The sequence below is a fragment of the Phasianus colchicus genome, chromosome 4, assembly GCF_987193195.1.
Source record: "Phasianus colchicus chromosome 4, bPhaCol1.hap1.1, whole genome shotgun sequence".
NCBI classification, from domain to species: domain Eukaryota; kingdom Metazoa; phylum Chordata; class Aves; order Galliformes; family Phasianidae; genus Phasianus; species Phasianus colchicus.
In genome coordinates, this window is record NC_143439.1 from 31,848,757 (window position 1) to 31,867,734 (window position 18,978).

The following is an 18,978-nucleotide window of genomic DNA, read 5'->3' on the forward strand; positions in this document are numbered from 1 at the left end:
AAGTGTTTGACACAAGGAAGAAGCAAAATTAATCCTTCTCTATCACCAGCTTAAACCAGGGACAAACTCCCCACGGTCAGTGATGACTCACTGCTCTTGCACTGGACTAGAGCAAAGTCCTGATTACAATGAGAATGCCTCCCCTTTATCGTGAATTAAGAGAAAAAGACGACTACAGTTATATACCCCAATACAATGATATCTGACACTGATGGAGAGAACGTGCAATTGCTTCTCTGAATTCCTTGGAACAGCTGAAACAGGGCTGCATGTACAATATTTACAGTAACAATTCAGCATGTAAGGCTGATTGTTAGTAACACGTGCAATCTTCCAGTATCAGGCAACAAAACTAACACAGCTGTCTGTAGTGGCCATCTGGACTACCATGCCAGGTAGAGAAGGGAACCATGAAACTCACCAGGGCCCTCTGTGCACGTGCTCTCCTGGGGGGTTTGACTGCCAGGACTCAGGGCAGCTCTGAGGTCTCCCTTCCCACTGGATATTCCAGAGAGAAGCTCCCAGACAGCACTATGGGAATGTCACAGCACATACTATGAGCTGCCTCTACAGTGATGCTCCAGTGATGGGCCCCTACTGCCTCACAGTCCTTCCGTGAGGAAGGTCATAGGCCCCATGGTCTAGACACTAAGCCTGATCTGCAGGTCAACTTCCTCGCCTGAGTCCAGACCTGATTCATCACAATAAACTTGTCTGATGGCCTGAACCCTCAGCTAAACCCAGCTTCACATCCAGCCCTGGCTTGCCCTGCAACACACCTCATCTTCATGGGGAGCAGCCAGCCCCTGCAGCATTCTAAGGGAATCATCTGGTCTGGATATTTTTGTTTTCTGTTGCATTAAGAGATAAATGAATCTATAGACCAATACATCTGCAAATGAGATTTACATAAAGCCCTCTACTAAAAGCCTGACATTCAATAAACTCATTTCATGATTAACATACTGCATTTCTCTGTTCAGCAATGGGTTCTTAGTACTATGCTTTCGGGTGCTTCAAGTGAAGCATAAGCTTGTTCCTGGAACTTATCAGTCTGTTACTCTCTTAAATACTGGAAATACAGTCTGAATATCTGAACTTCACTCACCAGTTTGTAGATCTTCATGTACTTGTACTTCTGGCTGGTAATCTTGAATGCCAATCACTTCCTATCAAATAGCAAAAGCAAGCATTGTTAGTCACATCCTCTTTATTCCCTTTTCTGGTTGTTCCCCTCTTGTTAATTCTGTGGTATCAATTGCTTTTGGAATTCAAAAAAAATAAGTGAAAATTTGTGAAATAAAGGATGAAAAATGGCTTATGGAACAATTTGGGTGTGGCTTTTTTGTTTCTTGATGATTTCTTTTTTGGTGTCTAGATCAAGACTAACTTAATAGCAGCAAGAGATAATACCTGTCAGCACTTATAAAGAGCAACTCCAGGAACATCTCAAAGAGGTTCCCAAACTTAACAAGGCACAATTTAGCACAAAGATCAGCCTTCATAGATCTGCTACAAGATTAAAACACCGCCATGCCTTGTCCTGTCAGAGTCTCAGGGAATCAGTTACCAGTTAGGGTCATTCCTTGGTGATTAGGAGGCATCCTTGCTCACCAAATTGCAGTCTTCCTGCAGGTAAACTGGAGTACCTTTCAGATTTACAGTCAAGGAGAACTGAAAACTTTTCAAGCTGTATTGCCCCAAACTTCGTACCTTTTTGAGCTACCAGAAAAAAAAGGAAAACATTCACTGAATAACAGGGTGGGGAAAATGGCAGTAACAACTGATATTGCAAGCTTGTGTTGTTGTTGTTTTTTTTAAATAAACATTGTACCTAAACTTGGATTTTTAAAGATCTAATCAAATAAGAATGACTGATCCTGCTGTACCCTGTTGAAAACTCCATCATAAAAAGTTTCTGGATGCTTAGGTATCCCACAGCTCCTTCATCTCTTCCATCCCTTGAAGTGAGATATGTTAGATGTTTTTTTCTCCTTCCACAAAAATAGACAAAATGTTAAGTGTCTTTCATAGAGGGGAAGTTTCAATCAAAAAAAGATCTTAACTTTTAAGATCTGTAAAGATCTTGCGGTTTTTGCAGGGCAGAGATATATAATAAGACGCAGAAAGCTAAGATAAGTCTAAATAAATGCACAGATACATTAGATTCCAATGTCCAGCCCAGGTGGGTGAAAGCAGGAACAGTGTGCCAAATGAGAGAAGTCAGTGCTTTTGAACCTGATGGATTACAGCTCTTCCATTGGTAGTGACTCACTTCTGTTGGGATATAAGCTGCAAAATGGAGACAGAGTGAAGAATGAACAGCAAGAAATAATGCAGAAGATAATGCAGGTAATCAAGTACCAAGAGTCTAGCATTAAGTATAAAGGAAAAGGAATCGCTTCTGGGAAAAGCATTTTTGGAGAGTGAAGACATTCAGCAGATATTAAAATTTACAAAAGGCAAAACAAATAGCTTAAAAATATGAAAGAGGCACAACAGGGGAAGCTGAAAGCATCAGGAAAACTGAAGTAATGACAAATATGTAATAGGGCTTTTCATTGCAGCCTCCTTCATAAGTGCAGTGAAATAGCTGTTCAGAAACAAAAAAGTGTAAAAGCCAGAAAAGACTTCAAAAAGAGTATAGGCAAATGGGGAAATGAAGGAAGGTAGACAACAAGTGGATTTTTCAACGCTCTATGCAAGTGAAAGTGTTTTTTTTTTTTAAAGAAAACAGATCCTGCCTAAATCTTTAGTTTCCCATTCAAGTATGAAAGCATAAGCAGTGTTGATGAATCTCAAGAACTCAGGATTCAAATCAGTTCATCTGTAGCATTTCTTTTCTTTCCCACATATCTTTGAGAATTATTTGCTTTGCTGTTACAGCTCCCCAGCATTCACATGAAAAACTAATAAATTAACTGCTAGCTTTGATTAGTAAAAACTAAGCAAGATCAAGCCATACTTGCTACTTCAAACCTAATTGATTCTTCATGACCCACTAACTCAGAAAACAACACTACTTCCTAATTGCACAGATCAGAGGGCATAGTTTGTTGTTATACAAGAAATCACATCTGACTGCTCAACTCCATCAAGAACATTGAGGACTCCCTGTCACATAGCAAACTCTACCAAAAAAATTGTTCAAGTCAAATTACTTGCACCTCGTAAGTAGAGTGCTCTACAATTGCCAGATGGAGCAGGTAGTTCACTAAAGGGGAAGCAAGCATCTTGTGACTCCTCCCCATGGCTTATTCCCAAATTGTTGCTCTACAACTGTACTCTTCCAGATTTTCAGATGGGGACTGCCATGGTCAAGACCCTTAAAAAAAAACTTAAAGGCTTGCCTTTTCTAAGGACTGAGGAAAGTTTCCAGAAAAGTAATTTTGCTCTTATCTAGTAGACAGTACTCGCAGGTATTTAGAACCCAGCATCTGCTAGCTATCATTTCTGGCTATTGGATTATTAAGAAATCATATCTTCAGCCACATACACTAGACTAGGAGATGCCACATAGAAATAATTCTCAAATCTTCCCTTTAGTATCACACAGGCGTATGTTTTTTTTCCCCCAGAGAAAAGAATGAATATTTCATCTCCCTGGGCACACATTTCCAAAGCTCTCAGCACCCTGACTCCACAGCTCAGCCAAAGGTTCAGACTGCATTTTTTTTTTTTTTGCTATTTTCTTCAGTTTTTACCTGTAAATGTTTCATTCTGTATTAGAAACACTCTTCCATTCCATACTCTACTGCCTGTCTTCATGGAAGGCCTAATAAACAAAATCCCACAAAGTTGGTACTCATGGCTTTCTTTAGCTTAGAAAGTACAGTTGTACTCAGATTGATGGCAGAATCCTGCTGACAGAGTGACTAGTGCCTTTCACCCAGGGGACTGCCAGAGCATCAGACATAAGTAGACACCACACATGGCAATCCACATACTCTCTGCCACTTGCTTTATGTACACCTTATCTGTTTCCTCAGCAGCACCATCACTTAAAGCAAAGAAAAAACATGGAGATAAGGGAAAGATTACAGACCTTAAAGGAACTAACAGGACATTTGCAGGAGGATAATATATTTCCAGTCCTTTATCAAGCTTTCTCTTGACAGTGGAAAACAATGCTCAAATACTTGCTTAGGAAGCATCACTTGCTCTAGAAACAGAAGCACAGATTGCAGCAAGCACACAGCTGACATCACTACAGAGGGAAAGAAAGTAAAACTACAACAATGAAGGTCCTACATCATGTACATCATGCAGCAGGCACTTTCCAATAGTACTGAAATGCTTTCTTTTTTTTTTCTTTTTGCAACTTATTAGCAAAAGTGTCCCCCAAACCAAGTCTAAGACTGAAATATTACAAACACACACCCTATATTTCAGGATATTGCTGTCTGCAGTGACTTCCAGGCCTCAGAAATCGTTGTGACTACCAGAATGACTACCTATTCTCCTATCGCTGCAGACCTCAGGTCTGAGCTGTCTCTTTAACACTGAAGTCAGCTGACTGGAATCATTCTTCTCCCTCTCTGTATTTCCACCAGCAGCTTTCTTATGAGAACTTGAATTCACTTGGTATCCTCTTCTATATAAACCCTTGTTATAAAAGTGATATTCAGCATCTGTCTGTACTCTTTAAGTGTGGATTAAATTCTGCCTTTTCAAGTTTATCAAAACCTCTGACATATTAATCTCACTATGATTGTTCCACCATTTCTTTATGACTCGAGGCTAAACTGAGCAAGTCAATTCCTCTTCACCTTACTAATTGCTCATTAGAAGTAAACTCTTTCAGAAACCCTGGGTTCTTTGATTGCTCCTCACAGTTACTAACAGCTGCAGTTTAGGACTGAAGATCCTCAAAGGTGCCTCTGAACCCTGTCTCCCTGATGAAGAAACCCATTTTGTTCTACTTGGGTCAGCATTCAGTCAAAAAACACAGCTTGACAGGTGTGCTCCAGAGAGGGAGGAGTTGTCTGTTTATTCTGACAATAGAAAACTTCAGGAACAACCTGGAGAGAGGCTCATTCTGTACACAGATGTCAGACAGCAGACCATAAGCAAATTCTGGACACCACACTGTCTGTCTTCTAAACGGAGAGAGAAAAAAATTAAACCTAACATGAAAAATGAAACTTATCTATTACTGAAAAAACCTCATGTCAGCATACTAGCCTAGACCCTGAGATGCACCTGAGTTCTCCTTACTGAAACTGTTCCAGCACAGAAACAGTTTCCCAGTGCAAACTAAATGTCACTGAAGTTTTAGTTCTGAGGCACTGAAGCTCAATCCACAGTGGGAACAGCTCCATGAGAACAGACACTCTCTTCTTCCTAACCTGAATGGGACCTGTAACAAGAGAAGTAGCAGAGGCTACATCATGGACTTTCAGTATATCAAGCAAGTAAGCTTGGGGTATTCAGACAAAGAAAATACTTGTGGAAAAACCCACAACTGAAGTGATAATTTGATCAGGACAGAGTGGCTGACAACAAACTCATTTGAGTTCAAATATCACATATTTGATATGCCTGATATGGCATATTAAGGATTGAAGAGTGATGTGGCATATGTCTAGACCTTCTAGTTTTTCTTTACACTTGTCCCAGAACTAAATTTAATCCCGGATTTATGCTTAAGAGCTCAAAATCAAAAAGGCAGAAGAACAAAAGGTTTATTTTTTAAGAAGAAATGAACTGAGGAGTTCAATACTTCTCCTTCCTTCTGCACACTCAAGACTGACAATGCCAACGCGCTGCTTTGGGCTTTATATCTCTGGTATCTTCTTCACTAATTCTGTTGCCCCCTGTTGCAATCTTTTAGGGGCAATGGCTGTTCCTCAGTAGGCAATCTGCATGATACTTAGTAAAAACAGGTCCTCTCTTTCTTGTTTTATATCATAGTTATACTGGTAATATTACCGACTGACTCAATTTCTTTCTGAAGATGTCAAGGTATTTCATTTTCTGCCTCATTGAAATGAAACAGAACCTATCAACAGGTATTTATATTGAAAAGATTCAAAGATCACTTGCAAACAACCTGTAAATATTAACAAGAAATCAACAGTGCTCCATTTAGGTCTTTATTGCTCTCTCATTTCACCTAGAATACAAAGCAAACAGATAATTTGTGCAATAAAGACAATATTATAAAAAATAAGCTGCCTTAAATAAGGATGCTATTTGCAGAATTACACTGGCAAGAAAAGTAAACATTGTTGCTGAATGGTAAAAAAAACCAGATCATTAAAATGAAACCATCCAAAGTCAGGAGACTCATAAAATGGCTTTGGCATGAACAGGGTTGCCACTCACTGCATCAAGCCATCCCAGACTCCATGAAACCCAGCCTTGAACTCCCTCCAGGGATGGGGCATCCACAGATTCTCTGATCAGCCTATGCCATAGCCTTACCATCCTCTGAAATCTTTCCTACTAACATCTAACCTAGCTTTCCCATCTTTTAGTTTTGAAGCTATCCCCCTCTTGTCCTATCACTATAAGATCACATAAGTCAGTCCCCTTCCTGCTTGTAAAGTTTCCCTCAAATACTGAAAGGCCACAACAAGGTTGCCTCAGCATCCTCTCTTGTCCAATCTAAGACCAATTCCTTTAATCTTTCTTCATAGGAGAGGTGCTCCAGCTCTCTGACAATCTTCACGGCAGTCCTCTGGACCTATTCCAACAGCTCTACATCCTTCTGCTGGAGGTCCCAGGCCCGGATGTGGTACTCCAAGTGAGGCCACACAAGCAGAGTAGAGAGGGACAGTCACCTTCCTTGCTCAGCTGCCACCCCTCTGTTCATACAGCCCAGGATACAGTTGGCCTTCTAAAGTGGAAGAACCTACTGCTGACTGATGTTCAGCTTTTCATCCAACATGACCCCCAAGTTCTTCTCTGCAGAGCTCCTGTCAAGCAGTTCTCCAAATTGATACACACACAGGATCACTCCAAACCAAGGGCAAGGCTTTGTTGAACCTCATAAGCTTTTTGTGAGTCTACTTTTCAAGCCTGTCCAGGCCTCACTGCATGGCATCCCTTCCTTTGTGTCACACACAACTTATTTTTGTTTTCCTAACTAAAATGTACAAGTGTTGCTTTAAGTGACCATTAAACAATACTTCACTAACAGCTCCTAACTTCTAAAAAGAAACACAATCCATGGAAGTCTGGCTTCATAAGTTGCCTTTACTAATTTTTAAAACCCTTTATAAAAAAGCACCTTAAGAAGTTTTCAAAGTCAACAGCGCATGCAATTGTCACATGATGCCTGCAGAGAAGGCAAAGAGCTTCATCAGTTAACCTACCAAAACAATATCGAAGACAAAAATGCAGTGAGAAAATAATAAACAAAAGATAATGAAACTGCTATTTGCAGTACAGACTTGTTTGAATTCAACATCATGGAAAACCTTACACCTTAAGTTTTTCCTTTACAATCAATACATTATATTTCTAAGTTCTAAAGACCTAGCATGTTCTTTTTTGGGGGTGATGGAGTAGCTGGAAAGAGAACGTAACCTAACAAAAACTAAATACCAAGTAGTTACTCATAGTCAGTTATCAGCCTCATAACATGTGCAAATTCACATCCAAATGTCTTGCCAGAAAAGGATCTCACTTGTGCACACGTAAATAGCATTGCATTAATGCAAAACAGATCTTTTCATTTGAGCTCTGACTGCAAGTAAAACCCTTTAACCGATACTAGTCATCTTTGCAGTCACTTCATTTCAGCAGCCAACAAGCAAAGGCTCAGCAGGACAAACTATAAGCTATATCCTGTTACTGTATGAGTAGGTCTAAAACCAAACACTAATGAGCTGTTTGTTGAAGCCTGCTCTGACTCATTTTGCTTGCTGTCTGAAGATCTGACTTCTTTCATTGGAACAAATAGATATCTAGCAGCAGTAAGTCAAAGACATTCAAAAAGAAAGAACAAAAAAGCAGCAAGCCTTACATCTGTGATACAGGGTTACTAATAAACACATGGTACATCATATGGATTATTTGCATGGCAGCATATTTTACTTAAAGAACTTTTTGCCAAATGCAGATGACAAAACAGCTATGAGCTTTATATGCTGAAGTCCAGACAGACTAGAAATGCTACAGTTTTTATTATACATATTTCAAAAATAAAACAGGAAGGTAATGGATAATAGTCATCTAAATGCTGAACTCACTATCCAAAAACACAAATCCATTTTAAGGAAAGAAAGTCAGACTGACTTAAAATAATTGTCTTGCTATAACATGTACTAAACAAATAGAAGAAAAACAAAGGCAACCACAAGGTAGGAGCTGTGGAAATTCAGGCAAGAGGTCAGACATCACAAGGAAATACCTCTAAATTCAAAAGGAATAGGCGAAGGAGTTAAGCTAGGATCCTAGTCCCCTACTAGGTAGGAACAGAATATCTGTCAGGAGAAGGGAAAATTTTCAATAAGCATCTCTATGCTCTAATTGAGAATGAAAATTATTTCCAGTCATCAAATTAAAGGTACTACTAATTGGTAGTTATGAAAGCTTTACCTTCTAAAGCAACAGATCTTTGTATTGAGTCATAGAAGAGGTGAAAGTTTCTGAACTGAGAATGGCATTGCTCAATTACACAACACCGAAGTAGAGCAGGAGCCACACTGCAGCTTGGAGAGGAGAGTGCACCTGAAAAGGCTCTCTGAAGGAGGAGCAATGCTGTGGGTGGCTGAAGTTGGGAAGGCAGCAGCTACTAAGGGAATGAGAGAGCAGCAGTCTCCAGCACAGTATCTGAACTCATTACAGGAAATTGTTCTCTAAATTAGCTCAGCTATGTCTCCATGGCATGCTCTTACCCAGCAAATCTACTCCTTAAATGAAGCCTAGCCCTGCCAATTTTGTTCAGGTCTTACCTTGGTCCTGATTCTATTTTAAATTTCTTTTATTTTCTCTTGCTTTTCAAGTCATCTTTATGTCACTTACTACTTTACAGCTCTAATGATTCTCGGAAGTCTGAGCACTGTTTGCACCAAAGAAAGGAGACTGGTCTACACAGTAAGAGACACCTTTGGCTGGCACTGACCTGACAGCTACCCAGGCACCTGAGTGGTCAAGAAGAGGACTGAAATAGTAATGAATTAATTTCTTTGCAATGGTTTGTCTTTTTCAGCAGCAAGGAGGTGGTCAAGCTGGCTGCACCACAAATCAGCCACCTTATTGAGTGACCTGTCCTGTGCACATTTCTGTCACATAGCAAGAACAAACAGCTGTATGTAGCAAGAAAACTGCTCAGAAGATGCTGGAGCTATTAGCCCCCATCTCAATAACTCTTTAGCTATTTAGTTAAGCTGGTTTTAAACCTTGACATTGAAGTATCTTACACATCACCAATCACAGATACCTGTGACAGAAACAATAAACTTGTGCACAGTACTGCATACAGACAACCTTTCCTTGAAAACAATCTAGTACTAGCTGTTACAGAAAGCAGTCAGCACTTCTTTTCCCAAATAGCTGTCAGAGAAAAAAGTATCATCAGAAATAGAGCAGCCCACTTGTACTCTGCCATCAACTATTTTCTTAGCTGAAACCCATCTCGCATCCAAAATGATATAGCACCCTAAGGTAGTTTTAAGAACTCCAAATGAGTAGACTGAAAACCAATGGCAGCAAAAACAAAGGGCACTTCCAGAGAGTGAAAGGGCAATTTCATTATGTAAATGAAGCAAATAAGGAGAGTTTCCCAAGTACTTTAATGCAAAGTACTCGCCTTTGATTTTTGTTATGGTGATAATGATTAGTGGACACAGGCCATAATGAGCTTCAGTAACAGAATTTAGCTCTGATTAACAAACATTTCCAACCAATATGATGTCTAGAATTCTTACAAGGAGCTGACAAAAGGCCTACCTGCCCAGCCAGTGCCTCCGACTGGGAACAGAATCACTGGGGAATGTTACCCAGTACCTGATTGCCTCCAGCTCCCCAGCATCACACACATTCTTAGAAGTTTGCTCTGCTTTACTTCAGCTGCTCCAGAGAGACCGCTTCTCTACAGTTGGCAGGCCATGTCCAGTCCAGCTCAGATACCACAAGGGCTAAAATACAAACGAAGTTACACAGAGTGTGTACTTCCACAGTAAGACAGTCCGGACCAAAGGATTTCTATGGCCATAAAAATTCCTTGCAATTACAGTCTTTAACAAAATAAGAAATGTGGGAACTTTTGGATAAGATGTTTTACCTTGAGCTAAATCAAGATTTTAATGGTGTTTACCATATGCAAGTAGAATGTTAGTGTGCTGCATTCACTTATTGTAATTGATTTTCTGTGTCAGTGTGAACAGGAAAAATCTCAGGTAAAAAAGCATAGCCATGTTTGGAAAAGAGTTTCTTTATCTGCCAAGATATTAGCAGAACAATGAGGAAAAGTGAAAACACACTTTTTTTTTGCTTGTATTCATACTCTAAGTAAAAATCAAATTCCACAGATTTATTCTTCAATAGATTCTTTGTTCCTAGAGCTGGGCAATTATTTCATCTAATTCACTGTGCATATTTTTTCTTCAAGAAAGAGATATTTCATTAGTAATGCTGATTTGAATGATGCTCTCTAGGGATAGTCGAGCTGATTTGAGTGATTTGGCCTGGCCAGTTTCTGTGACGACTGAAATTTTGACATGCTTTTTTAAGACATTGAAAATAATTTTTTCTTCTAACACAATTCAAAAGCAGATTACAAAAACTCAGAAGCTCTTACTAAGTGGAAAATAACCTCAAATCAGCTTGGTCCATGACTGCATTATCAATCTGATGATCTTAAAAATATTTGCAATGACAACCAAGTTTTCCCTCTTTTTTCCACTTGAGGAAAAATTTAAAATACCAGTTAGCACACAAAGCCAGCTATTTATACTTTCAAAATACTCCAAACATCAGAAAACTGAAAAGCCCTGAAGCACAACTCTGATATTCAGTGACTGATCTCTAAGTCAGAAAATTTCCCTCAGTGAATTAATACCACTTCCTCTAATCATATTTGAGTCATTTTCTTGTAGCCTTTCCTGATATTGCAATATATAGGGTGCACAAACAGGCTGATTTTCAGCACCAACTCCACAAAACAGAACTAAGGTCTCCTTTTCAAACTGCCTGTCATCATCTGGTTTTCTCAACGAGAAATGAAGATACAGCTAATGGCAGCTTGGACATTAAGCCATTGTGATTGAGAGAATAAATATTCATGTACTCATCTTTGTGATCTGTTGGGCTGAATTCAGAAGTTTAAGTTCTGCATTACAAACAGATGAGAACTTTAAATAGAAAACAAAGGCTGAAGTGGTGCATGAAAGCACCAGAATTTGAAAATTGATTTTTTTTTTCCTCCTTCAGTGATTATCAATTCAGACTTCTAGGCTAACAAGGCTAAACTTTCAACAATCTTCGGTCCTGTCCAGAAACATAAGGTTTTCCCACACAGATGGTACATTCTAAATTTATGTTTTTAGAAAACATTCAGAGACAGTATAGAAGAAATAAACAACAGCTTGAATTTCAGGCTGTAAATAGCTGAAGAAGTAAACAATTGCTCAAAGATGACACACCTTTCACAGTGACAGCAGCTTAGTCTCTGAATGAGAAAGTATTAAGCAGCTTGAACAGAGTACACAGAGTGTTATGCTTCCCGTGGTCTTAAATGTCATGCTGACCCTCATCCTCAAAGAAGAGCAACCCAGGCCAATGGAGCTGAATTAGGTACTCTTCTGCTACTCTTCTTTATAACTAGACAGACTTGCAGACAGAAAATCTCATTTGAGTAAATGGGTACCATTAGACAAATGTCATGATATTCCTTGTGAAATAAAATGCTATATTCTTTCACAAAGTTTTGCTAGCACAACACTAGGTAAGACCGCAATTACAAATGAAGGCACGGTGTAGAATTGCAGCAAGACCAGTCTCATTTTAGTAACAAGTCAGCTTAATTGTTCACAAATGGAAAAGTTTTGATCTAGGCATAACAGTGTTGCCTTCACTTTTTAGAAGTACGTCTGAGCAACAGACTAAATGGCTGTGAACAAAGTACACCCACTTCATCCATGATAATTTAACTTGACAATTAACCTGTCAGCTTCTTAAATTCAGACTCCAGAACTGGGAAGAGGGAACTTTCTGCCACCTTGATTCACCTCAGAGGTTAAAAAGCAGCTCTGGAAGTAGTCTGGGTATTTCAGATTCACAAGGCAGTGGAAAACTAAGCAAAGTATGCATTTTTATCTAAGAAGTCTTAAGATAATGTCTGTTTAAATAGGCTCCCACATTTACTAAAGCAGACTTTCAAGCACAGAAGACAGTAAAGTTTCAACAGTTACATACACTTTTAAACTGGACAAATGGGGAATTTAAACAGTGATGGTTGCTTGTTCTGATGCATACTTGAAGCAAAAAAAACACTTTGTTTTATGCAGTTATCATCACAGACTTCAAGCACTGCCACTGCTCTGAACTACTGTTGAAATACAAAATACTTAACTGTTCTGTCTCTCCGATTTTTCAGAGTGCTGGAAGATCATCCATGGTAAGCCAGGCTAGTCAGACCTCATGGTGTCAGTGAGGGTAACCAGACATGGCGTATTAACATGTTCAAAGACACCTTGGGAATAGCGCTGTACTCTTCTGCAATTGCAGAATTGCAAAGAATTATACATGACCTATGCATTTTCTCCCGGTCCAAGCACAAAAGAAGGAATGTATGACACTGGACTTGTGATTGAATACTCGCAGCTTACCAGCTGGCTGTAAAGTATCCCATTTTTTAACCACAGAAAATGTATGCCTGTGACTTTGCTGCCCATATTGCACTGTGCCATTGACATCCGGTAAACAGTAATCTTATGAAATAAAGTGGAAAAGACAGAAGTACTTTTCATAAAAAGAAACGAAGGCACTGGAATTATAAATATATTTTAGCATGCCTTATCAGTATCTAATTTATCAGTCTGCTGTCCTCCTTTTTAAAACATTTGGAGACCAGCTAATTCCTGCCCTAAATCTACACAAATCAGAGAAGTCATGTCAGATATGAAATAGATTCCATATAGACTTCTGAAGAGTAGAGCACCTTGTTGCTAAGGTTATCCGGAAGCCTAAAACTGAGTCCATCCATTCCTGATATAGCAGCAATCTGGATAGAGATGATTGCAGAGCAAACCAGTTCCCTTTGGGAGGCAGCAAGCTTTCTACTTTCTTTTTTGTGTAGAAATACACAATTAACAACACTTGTATATTTGACTGTACCCACTACATAAAAAGAAATATCTGTTTGTCCCACAAGGACAAAAACAGAGCTGGCAAAAGGAGTTTTGCCTTGTAGCTGGTTTTTGGAAGGTTCACATCATCACTGAAGGCTGGTTTAAAAAAGTCCTTCAGCTTTATGTCAGAAAAGCACAAAATACAATGCACTTTGCTACTGCCCAGATGTAACAGCAGATGCTAAGCTTCTAAGCAACAGTTAAGCCTTCCCACATGGAGCTTTGGGAAAGGCTTTTAATCATGTCACAGATAGATCTTTCCTTAACAAATCATCATAAATTTCTCTGAGAAGAGCTGCAATTCCTATGCTTCTATTGTTATAAGGCAAAGTTCCTAACAGATAGGATTACATGACTCGGCACATGAGAATTCCTCTTTTTCTTTTGAAGCAACACAGGAAATAAAAGATACTGCCTTGCCAGGCTTAAGACCAAGAGAAAGACATGCTGTCCTCCCCTTCTGGTCTCATACACTGGTATATATACAGATGGATAGGCTGAATATGGTTTCCAGTTGATCTTCAAAATACTTTTAGAGTCTTGCCAGGGTTGCATGACCCTGCATTGCCAAACAATATGGAGAAAAAGAGAAAGACAAGAACATAGAAAGACAAGACAATTACACAAGCCTTAATACAAAAATGATTCTGTATCACGTATCTCAAAAGGCAACAACAAGAGTAATTCTCACATGTGCAAACATACATGAGATCCATAATCACCAAATTACAAGGTATATCCCATCATATGCATTCACAACTTAGTCTGATTGTGTTGAACTGTGGAGGTGCCTCTCTCCTAAAGAGAAATTAGCCCAACTGACAAGATCCTGCCTTTCCTCTGTTACCTTTCATGAAGCATGCACAAAGATCTCACAAAACTATACACTTATAAGTTTTGTGGTTTTCTTCCTCCTTCCCCCCACAAGGTATATAGAAGAAACAAAGTTATTTAGAATCACACTTGGAATAAGTAGAAATAATTGCCTTCTCAGTTTTATTGATGGAGAGCTCAAGTGCTAAATACTAACGTGCGCACATTGATATCCATGCCAGAACAACAACAAAAGCTACAGGAGACTCAACGTCAGTGACAAATCCTTTTCAAAAAGGCAGAGAAGGAAACAAGGAACAGAAGAGCAGAGGGAATACTTAAGAGGAAAGTGTCTAAAATATCATTAATCATCTCTGCAGTCCCAGCCAAGTTCCACAGCCATTTCTTTCCAAGCGCTTTAGCATGATCTGGGCTGTTCAGTTCCAGCCCAACAGTATCACAGAGGAGTCTTGCACCACATATGCACACAGTAAAGGAGACAGATCTTAATACATTGCAATTCCGTACACAAAGCTCAAGCAGCTAGTTTCATACACAAAACTTGAACTGTCTCCAACATGAAAAAAATTAGCCAGAACTGACATGCCTTGACCAGCAATATGATTTTGCTCTTGAAACTTCTAGATGAGAGACTTCAACTACATGCAGTCTAAAGATGGCTGGAAATACATCCCTTCTGACTAGGAAGGGTATGACTTGCATCTGTTCTGTTTACAGCAAATACCATAGCATGTGAGACACCCTCATAGGTGACAATTCCCTGATCATCACAGGACAGAGCATGACAGGCAGGCAAGTAGAGACAATGCGCTCCAACTCCAAGCCCTTCAGGCTACCTGCATCCATCTGAGCCAGCAATTCACACATCAACCCACTTTATTTCTTTGAACTGACAGATTCATGGAACAGGGGCTCTTCTCAAGCCTACGGACATGAGACACCCAGTGCCCACACAACGTCTCTCAAATATAAGAATATATGGAAAGGGAATTGATCTCAGTTGGAAACATAATAACCCTCATACTGACAGGGAAGTGGCTTCTGCAACACAGCCAACTGCCCTGCTGTACAGAGGTAATCTGCAGATGTTTCTGTAATGACAGCCAGGGTTGAGCAGCAGAACTGATACCTTCTTAGTGCCTTCTCAGGCATTTCAGACAAATTCATTTGCAGAGAGTAAGCAAGCATATAAATCAGCATAGTTTTAGTAAGCCTGCTTCCTTAATCTGCAAATTAAATGCATAGTCTGAGGGATTTTTTGCTATTTTCTTGAAAAAGTGATGTAAATATTGACCTCAGTAAGATGCCTCAGAGGAAGTCTATACTTTAAATAATAGAATTTTCATTGGCTCCAAATGCACACTAATGCTTTTGTGCTCCTCCAGGCACAATAGCCCAAAGGTTCAGACATTAGTAAGATGTTGTTTTCCTTTTTTAACACCAAGCATTTTAAAGAAATAAAGTCTCTTCACAATGTATTTTTCAGACTGATGGATATAATACTTCAATTTTCCTAATGACATGCTACATTAGATCTTAAAGTAACAGCTTAAGGAGCTTAAGGAAGAAACATTAGCAGGCTTGATTTTCAGACAACTTAATGAGAGATAGCTTTACTCAGAAGAATCTATGATGATGCTCTCAACAGCAAATTACTATGTCTATAAATCTCACTCCGGGCAGCAGTGGCTGGTAAGTATTTAGGTTTGAGAGAACACTAGATGGGAGACAGCAGCAGGACTTTTCCCTGTTCTACCCAGTAGCAGTGACCTCCAAAATAGGAGCTGCTGCAGCAACTCATCTAGATGACGACAGTTTCTAGAACAAGTTTAACTTGAACTCAACTATTCAAGATTTCAAGGCTAAAGCCATCAGCTTTCCTTCAATGGAAGACTGAAACATTTCCCCACCTTCACTTTAAAATATCATTGTGCCTTAATAGCTCTGAACTACTCTCAGCTGCTACTCCATAGCATCTAAGGCACTAAAAGTCAAGCTTTCTTCTCCCCCAAACTACTAGTAGGAAGGTTTTCTGGTTGAGCCTCAGGCTTATTTCAACATCAGAAATGGACTTTGGTATATTTTGTCAACAAACAGAGCAAATAGTTGCCAAAGAGTGACTCCCATAACAGAAAATAAGGTTTCCTGGATTCGTTCATAAATAAGTGAAAAATAAGCTTACGTACCTGGCTACTGCAAAGCCTTCTCCCTCCTGACACATGGACTCAAATGCATGAAGTCTCTACAGATCAGTTAAACAACAGAATGATTGTGGGCAAAGGAAAAAGGAGTACTCCCTTAACCCGTAAGTAGGTCTGCAAGTAGAAAAAACATCACAATTTGCAGTAATACCTGTTACAGGGTCTATATTGCCATTTTTATTTTCACATGCTCCAGGCAAAAGGCTTTAGGTGTGAGCAAAGCTCCGACAAATAACAGGCACTCAGTGCACAAGATGTTCTTTCCCCCATTTTTGCTGGATTTGTATGAAGTAAAAAAAAAAAAGCAAAGGTTGTAAGGACAACCCCTAGTACTTCAACATAGTCTTCCTTTATACATGCCACTTCTTACTATCACAAATCAGAGTTTGCTCTGCCACTCTCAGAGCGTGCAGTAATTCCCCTTAATGTATTTTTTCCCTGATAGTCATTTTTACTTTCCCCCCCCCCCAATGTTACAGAATCTGCTTTGAATACTGACACATCCATTTTTCTTGCTAGCTTTCTGATAGCATGAGAACACCTCAACTCACTGGCCCATAATCATTGTTTCACATTAACAAAATTACATTATCATAGCACTTTGGTAGCCGTATTAGATGTACATACTTATTTCAGTTTCCAGAGGAAAATGCCTGTGTTTTACCCTCTGGAGAATTAGTTACTATTCCTTTAGCAGTTCAGGCAGAACATACCCACATACCCACTAACTGGCTGCCCCCCACAGTTGCAAATGCAACCTGTGTCATCACTGGAAAGCTGCAAAATTGGCAAATCTTGCCCAACATCAGATACAGACTGCAGCGAGGCTACATTTTTCATCCCAATCAGCTTCTGCCTTCTGTAAGGACAAGGCACACTGTTGTTCTTCCTGCAGAACACTCTCACTGCTCCCCCCCTTGCTGTTTTAGGGACTGCTTCAGAACTTTCCCTTACCCAAAGGAAGAAAAAGCCAAGTTTTGCAAAGTTGCCTTCAAATCATTTCAGCTTTTTCTCTCCATGGCTTGTTTTATCACTTGGATTTATAGCATTTTTAATTTTAAAATATTCTTAGGGATTTTTGTTTTTGTTGGTTTTAATATAAGCTACATTAGGTTCTTGTGTTCCCAAGCACCAACACACACATTAAGAAACTGATGGATGGTCAATAAAGGAATTGCACAAGGTCTTCAAGGTGGTGGTATCTTGAGTTCTCCAAAAAATAGATCATCACTTGGTTTCTAGTATCTCAGCTAATACAGTAATCATCACAGCATCTACTATGCTCATTCCCACACAGCAGATATTTGATGTACAAAGCAAAAGCTAAGAGGAATCTGACAGCTACCCAAGAATAGACTTCACTCTTCTCTACTTGCTCAATTAAAATTGAAAAGTTATAAGGGAAAAATACAGTGATTCAATGCATCTTAGTTGACAGTTACTAGAAGCACAAATTGCAAGAAGTATTTTCCTTTAAGACATAAATGCACACTGCACCCCAGCTCTGACCAAAGCTGATATGCAACCATCAGATATCTTCCATACCTTGCGCATTTTGTCCTACCATGGCAACAGCTACCCTTCAACAACTGTCACTGCCTTACTAGTCTCAGACAGATCTCCCTAATGGCACAGAGCAGGGCTATCTGACAGTGCTTTTCCTGACCCCTTCGCCCCAGTGAAACATCCTGGTCTCTGAAAAGAGAAGCATGAAGGGCAATTCTAGAACAACTTAATTCAACAGGAAATTCAACTGAGAAAAAGCTGAGGATGAGAAGCATGCTACAGCAGGGTAAGAGCACATCTTGCCACACCACCCTGTTTACAATCAAGACTGTCTCTGTGTCTAAATGTAATCTGTAATGGGGGAGGAGGAAGAGAAGAAGAGCTGACTGCAGGCAACTGTAGTTAATGTGACTTGACTGTGTCATGTATTAAGCCCTCAAATGCTGCCTTTTCTGGGAGAAAGAAAATACGCATTCTGGACTTCCCAAGTCTTCCTCAAAGAAAACAGTCTCACATGGATGCTAAACATGACAAGGAGAAATCCTGAAACATGCAATTTAATGGTAGAAGCAGCCCTACAAGTTATATTTAAATCTTCCCAACTTCATAATGAGGATAAGATTTATTCACTTCATCCCCTGTAGAATTTTACTAGCAGCTGTGGAAAACTGTGTGGAAAAAATATGCAGTTAAGGAAAAAATGCAATCCAGTGATACAAAAAAATCTTTATAGGGAATTTGCTATGCTTAAGATCACATCAGTAACCACTCCAGCTCACAATTAAAGAAGTACAACTGCTTCCATGCTAAGGTGTGGTCTGCTGGAGGTTACAGCTAGTTGCTTTGCTCAACTCTTGAAAGACTTACATACAGGACAAAGAAAAGAACTTGAGGGTACTCAGTTTGAAAATTGCAATTTGGAACTCCAAATCAAAGATTTGAACACTGAGAAAGTTGCTTGAGTCCATTGTTTTGCAGCAGAATTTTTTTTTTTTTTAAACTTCCCAGCAAACCCTTCTTCCCAATCTTCTAACACAGAGAGACCTGAAATCCACCTCTCACATAGATGCAATGTAGAAAAGACGACTGCATAGGGGAAAGTACTTCTCTACATCAGATAGATTTGATTTCCCTGT

The 18,978-nt window shown here is 39.4% G+C and overlaps 1 long non-coding RNA gene across 1 annotated transcript in view; it reads right to left on the bottom strand.

Annotated features, from left to right (window-relative positions):
• LOC149918161 (uncharacterized) overlaps positions 1–18,978 on the bottom strand; it is a 51,769-nt gene that overhangs the window by 15,707 nt on the left and 17,084 nt on the right. The window contains exon 2 of the long non-coding RNA XR_016466025.1: positions 1,109–1,169. This is a non-coding gene — a long non-coding RNA (uncharacterized LOC149918161). The remainder of the gene's footprint in view (positions 1–1,108; positions 1,170–18,978) is intronic.